Consider the following 7,248-nt stretch of genomic DNA (forward strand, 5'->3'; position numbering starts at 1 on the left):
TGTGACATTACTATTTTGAAATATAAATTGGGACTCAAAGTTTTAGAACATCATATGAAAGGCTACCCTAGCCGAGAATCGTTATAAACCACATTCGGACAAATAATATGAGGTTTTGACATAGTTTGTATTGAATATTATAATTTATCGACAGCTTTATAAACCCTAAAAGGTCTAACAGACACAAGTGCTGGTGTACACTTCATTTGCTTTAAACAAGGTCTAACTTGTTTTACATAATAAACAACACGGCAGCATGACGATTAGGTACTGTTTCAATAATTTCAGATTTCTTTCGGCCTTTCGGTCTTAAGTGATACTCAAGTGAGTATTGAGTGATCTTGAAGATAATTCCTCAGCTAAACCTAAAACGCTTGCCCATAGAAATATAACTCTAGTAGCTTTCAAATTAATTTCATTTTTCAATACAATAATGCAATGATATCTTTATCCAAAAAAACAAGATCACTTTACAAATAACTTCGTCCCAGTCCTGGCTAGTGATCCTCACCCACAACTTGCTGATCATACTGCATCATACAAGCGCATGCGAGCTCTAAATAAATAAACGATCTTTCCACAAACTTCATCACCTTGAGGACAACATAAATTACCAAGCCACACGAATGCCGCTTTTCCCATGGATCGTTCGTACATCTCTCCCCTTAAAAAGTATCGCTTAAACACTATGTCACACGCCCGCCATCCATATGGCGCTCGTCAACTTCAACGTCTGCTCGCACAAAGCTTAATCCTGTCTGTCTGGTGGTTTATCTGGTTTTGCTTGCTACCAGAAAAACTCCGTAAACCATTAGACGATGTTTTATTGCCTAGCGATAGTTTGCTTCCTTCTTCCGCTCCACAGAACGCTAGCGTTAGGGAGTCGCATTTCTCGGTTTGATTTATCGTTACGTGCGCATAGATCCAACAAGGCAGTAGCTTTCTCCCGCTTCGCTATTTGCTATTGAGCCAACAAATTTTCCAAATATTTTCCACCTTCCAGCTACACAGCCAGCTAACTTTGAGGGGAGCTAAAGGAAGAGAATGAAACGGTGGTACTATTTATGTTTATATCTGTTCGGGGAGTGTTCTTGGCCAGATTGTGTGTCAATGATCGTGTCACGCTAATCCTTGTCATAATTAAGATCTACGCGAGTGCGTTGACAAGTTGCATAAGGTAGCTTCAACGTTAATCCACGCATTGCATGTGGAAGCTGAGAAGCTTGCCATCTCTTCCCTAGCGAGACACTTGGTTTTGTGTTCAATTATTTACACAACACTGACTGTGAGTTTCGATATAAGGATGTAAACGTAATATCCTTCCCTGCTGATTGAGTCATATTTTTTTCAGTTTCCTTCAATTTTGAGCTTCTTTTAATGCGTTTTGTCACGGTCGGAATACTTTGCAGAAAGGTCACAAGTCTCCGTGGTAACCGCTTTCTGAATGGACAGCTGAGCTATAAACTGCCTGGGGCCTTTGCATCGATTCCTTCATCCTTTTTTCCTTCTCCTTTTTTCCCTGTATCCATCAGAGACTCGCGCTAATGTTCCGTTTATTGCACCTCTCACGGTACAATTTGCATCGATTATTCTCCCCCCCAAACCGGAGGTGGTCTTTGTTTGGCACTGTCTTCAAGGCTTGCACGACTCAACTCTCGCTCTCTCCATGGTGATAACATGCTTCAATAGGAAATCGACACCGTGGTTGAGGTGAACCAATTGGTGGAGGGAGACAAATAAATCTCCCATTTAACAAGTGATCCGTGTGTCTGTCAGGTCACGTAGCGCAGCATTCCACCACTCGTGATGTGGTGCCGTTGATCTGTTCATAAACCCGGAGTTACGAGAATACGCGGAGAATAGAAACGTTGTTTTATGTTTTTTTCTTACCTTCTACAAAAGGACTGGGAAGAAAAACATACACACACACACACACACACACACACACACACACACACACACACACACACACACAAATCGCTGGGAAAATTGTGCTGACTTCGATGAAGTTGATGGGTGTTTGGGAGGGGTTGGCCATTAAGCACGAATTGCCCACAGATGGGACCCACATCACGATCGAACGAACGAGACGGGCAGTGAGTGAGTGGGAGGAACGACACCCAGCGTGAAAACTGTTGGAAAATGTTGTCAGACAGTTAGGAAACAGTTTGTGCTAACATTGAGCATAACAACAACATGGCACGGCACGAGGATGGGGATAGGGATGGGCGAATGTGACGCCCTGTCCTCATTAAAATCTGCCACCAGCGTGCCTGGCGTTTTGCGAGTAGGTCACGTAGTTGTTCGGTAGAAAATGTGCATAACGAGCAGTTTTTTTTTTTTTTTCATTTTATTGTTACTTTCTTCTGTTGTTGATGGTTGTTTGGGCAAGCACTTTTTGTGGTGAAAGTGAATATACGAGCGTACACGTTGTATTGATAGAGAATTGAGGATGCTAAATAACAGTGTTTAATATTCATAGGGGCGGTCCTGTGGTACAGAGGTCAACTCGAAGCAAGGATTGCCTATACGGCTGCGAGGTAATGAATTAAGTCTCGAAAGCCTGTATAGGCCGGCATGTCCGCGTAGGACGTTACGCCAAATAGAAGAAGAATATTCATAATTAAACAATAGTATTTTTCATAAACTTTCAATTATAATTGTGTTGTTTAGCTGGGTTTATCAAGTGTCATTACTGTTATTGTTGTCATTGTTTTATGGTTAGTTAAACAGCCTTACGGACATTTGCTACATTTTGTTCAGTTGCTTAATTGAAGTTAACAGGTTATTAACTTTAATTTAACGAAATTCTTTTTACTGTTTTTGATTTCAATATAAACTATTGTATTTACTTTACAGTGTGGTCTGTACAAACCGGAAAAGAGTAATTTGTTTTATTTAAAAATTTATAATTTTGATCTTTTTGATTCATTCAAACTTAAATCGATAGGTCTATCGATTGTGTATTGTTTGAATCTCTATATTCCCTTCATTTTACAACATTTTAATGAATTTAAGCACATAACTTTATCTATAAATCTTGTAATTTTAATAATAGCTTTTCATGATGTTAGAATTATGTTTCAAAAGTAATGATCCTACAGAATCTAAACCAAAGAAGTTATCCAATTTTGACCCTCACCGTACATCCATTTCGTCCACCGTACCCAAATCATTTCCCAATCACTGATAACACAAAAAAAAGTGTTGCCTCTGTTGATACTGCGCCAGCACAAACTGTTTCTATAACGCTGCTGTAAGTGTTGGGAAACAGAGTTTTCCCCCGCCTGATGCCCCTCCCCCTCCCTTCCTTTTCCGGACAAAAGCCCTGGGGTTTGCATTTTTATCCACCCCAGTTTTACCTCCCCCATTGGCGTTGGTTTCCCGGTTTGGTGGCGCGCAACTCTTCGCTCGAGTTTTGTTTAGCCATCTCGAGAAAAGCTCCACCCACACTCAGCGTCATCGTCATCGCCGTCATCATCATCGTCATCGGTGTGCAATGTACTACTCTCTCTCACACGCCATCCCGGGATGGGAATGGGTCTTGTTAAGGGTTGATACTACACGGGCGGGAAGGTTGGCAAGGATAAACGATAAATATTGTTCGTTCGCGATAGGGAAACAACTCTTTGCTTGTTTTGCAAAAGGACAACACAAAAAATAAAACCGGGCCGATGAATGTGGACAGTTTGAGTGAGAACGAGAGAATGGGAGCTTCCATTGCTCCCCCTCTTTTTGTGCGCCTCCCCGTCCTGAAAAAAAGGACGTGACTTGCGCCGTTCGGTTTTCCGCGGCGGCATAGCTGCTTGCCCCCCATGCCAGTGCGGATGCGTGTTTATGCGTCAATTGAAGCAATTACGCTGTCACTGGGACTGGGATTGGGCCCGGTCTAACCGTTGTGTTGCAGCATGGGGAGGCTGTGAGTGTGTGCCCAAAACCAACGCTGTTCGCAATAATTCATCAACAGCGAATTGGAACAGGAAGTCCGACCGAAAAATGAATCACTTCACAGCAAGGGCTTCATCGATGCAGCGTTTTAATTGAAGCCGTTCTTTCCCGTACGACACAGACAAAAAGGACAATGTTGGCCTTTATATTTTTGAAAAACACTAAAACAATGTACCGTAACAGAGGCATCATAAATAAAGGAGTAAAGCATACTGGAGCATTCGATTCTTCACTTCATGGGGCTAAGGTTTGTTTATTTTCGCTCGCTCAAAATGGGTTGCTTTTGAACGTTTTATTGGAGCATTTATTGCACTTGTTACATGTTTGTTACACATTCCGTACCGAAACGAGATCATGTGAAAGGGTTGCACTTGAAATTGCACCATCTCGCTGGACCGACTTAACGGAACTCCGGGTGCAAATGCATGGAACGTCATTACATATTGAAAAAATGGATCAGATTTTGTCAACGTTACAGCTTCTATATATATTTTTTATTGCATTTCTGTGACACAAAAAAGGATTGCTTGGCCAAGTAGAAGGGGGTTAACGTTTCTTTAATAAAAACAAAGCACAAAAGTACTCATTTATGATACCTACGCTCCCATAAAGTCCCAAACAAAAACAAAAAAATAGGATCGCACCATAAAAAAAAACCAACTTACTCTACATTACAGTGACTCGATCTGATTTTGTTATTACAGTTTTCGTCCCTTTTTTGTTGGTGACAGTACATACACACACACAAAAGAACAATTTAATGCATCCACCTGAACGCAAACGGGACCTACGACATATGCCATGTCTAGCTAGAATGCTAGTCTGCAATAATGAAGCCCTTTTCTTCCCATCGCTACGGCCCATCGGCTTCCTCAATAAACCACTAAATGTGTAAAACAATCAGCTCTGATCTGATTTTATTGGCCCTTTCGGGTGTGGGTGCTAGTTCGTGGCGTTCGTTCGTATGATGCGTACGCAGATCGTACGCCCAAGCAACGAGTCACAAGACTGAAGTCACGCGAATACGGTCCCACACGAGCCACACACGTTGGACGGGCGAAACGCGCGTGGAGCTAATGCAGGAATTATCATTTTTATGGAAGTAAGATACATTTTATTTCTTACATTTGCAACACACGCTGCATTTGGAGGGTGTAAAGGATGCCAACACTTCCACTCACTTCGTGCAGTGTCCTTGTGTTCAAGTAAATACCGTTGCCCGAAGGGATCGGGGAAAAAACAGGCAATTCTCTTCGACGGGATCTATTGGTTGGTCCTCAGTGTCCTTTATCCTTCATAGTTCGCCTGTTGGAACCATTTATGGTACCCAATAATCGTCACACACATCGGGCCGGGTCAAGGGCAATACGTACCGAAGGATCTTACGGGACGAGCAATTACTAATTACTGCTCTGTTAATGGTTTGTTTTCATTGTAAATCGATAAAAACATTATGGCGTGCTGGCGGGAGTGGCCTCTTCCGCTTTGGCCTCTCACTGACTGACTGACTGGCTCTGTTTCCTTGGACCGGGACGAGGAAAAATGTCTGCCAAATGGTTCTGTCACCCGGTGGGGTTCATACTAAAAACCCGGGACATGCTCAACCAATTCCTTTAGGTCATCTCATCCCATCAAGAAGATGATCGATGAAGGACGTATCGTGGCAGGAGATAGATAGATGCTCATTCTAAACCGCATTGCAGGAGGTTTTGGTTTTTCAAGCAAAAATGTAAAATTTCACAACCTCGAACATAATCGATTCACAACTGTCCATTTACCCAAGCAGTAACCCCGAGGGGAGGCTGACCTCAAAGCGTAAGGGCGACCAAAAAAGGATCGTTTCATCACATGCCCGCTGGCCCCAGGAGGGGGGTGAGGTTTAGACGAGATTAAGCTGAAAAACCTCCAAACCAAAAGCCGGCGGGTATCAACCGAGTATATTCGTAACGCCATGGCCTTTTAAAGAATGCACAGCAAACCTCATCAATTGAGATATGTTAACAAAAAAGGCCAACACTCTCATCTGGGTGTGATTGGGAGAACAGAGCTGAGAACAATACCAACACAAAAAAAGCGCGCCAAAACCCTGGAAGCAGCAACAGCGTCGACTTTGAAGAGGAAAATAGTTGGTGGAAAACAGCCACACAAGAACAATCAATAGCGAAAACAAAACACAGAATGAGGAGAAGAAAAAAAGAGCTGCAAATAATGCATTTCTCAATTCAAACATTAGGCCTAGCTGTTAGCTAGACCTCATCAAAGGCAGAATCCCTGCGGAATCTGGCCTAGGTGCCCTGTTTTTCCCCCTAATTCGCCAAAGGGCAATGGTGAAAAAACGGCACCAAAAAACAATTGAAATGCACTCCCAAAGGCGAAACAACAGACCACAGAATGCTGTATTAATATCAAATCGATTGTGTTGCCAGCAGTTTTCGGTCAGATTTTCCCAAACGGGGGCACGGGTGTATGTACGCAAACAAACGGCCTATTTAAAAAAAAAAGTCAAAGCCAAAAGAAACCGACGAAAGGGTCACCAATTGGCGCAAACGTACGATATCGGGTATGCAACACAATGGGGAGTTTTCCCGTAACCAGCAGGGAATGCTCCGGCCGACAGTCGGGGTTGGAAAAACCGCGAAACACCCGGTAACACCCGGAAGAAGTCATCAGCGCCCCGAGCGCAATCACAATGGGAAATTGTGTATGTGTGGCCTGTTCGTGTGGTACCTCTGGTAGATTGTGCGGTGTGCACGCATTGTTCGCTGCCTTTCGCTGCTACCAAGCAAGCAAGCAAGCAAGCAAATTGGTGGATTAATTAACTCCGTTTTCGCGCTCACTGCTGGCACATTTTGGTGCCCTGGCCTTTGGTTTTGGTCGTCGATGTTGGTAAAAAGGCGTTAGAAGAAGTCAAGACGAGGTAAAAAATAACAACAATCCTGTTCAATTGTGTTGACGCTCTGGCAGCAATGGTTGAAAACAATCGACACGCTAAAAGTACGCTTCTGATGGGGAGAAACTGTTTAATTAATTGACAAAATATTGGCGACAGGCACTTCAGCTGCTTGCGCTTGGGCTGTTTGGCGCAATTTTGTGGTGTGCTTGGGACGTTATTTGAAGAGAGGTGGGCAATGGGTGAGGTATCGATTTGGTGAAATCAATCGTTTGATATAGAAGTTTGATTTCATTTCTTGAGGTTTAATGTCAATGGCAACGGCTCAAGTATGATTCAATGCAATATTTTTGATTATATTGCTAGCACAAGCACATTGAAGGACGTCTTGCTAAGAGAATTAAGGCTCT

The sequence above is a fragment of the Anopheles merus genome, chromosome 3R, assembly GCF_017562075.2.
Source record: "Anopheles merus strain MAF chromosome 3R, AmerM5.1, whole genome shotgun sequence".
NCBI classification, from domain to species: Eukaryota; Metazoa; Arthropoda; class Insecta; order Diptera; family Culicidae; genus Anopheles; species Anopheles merus.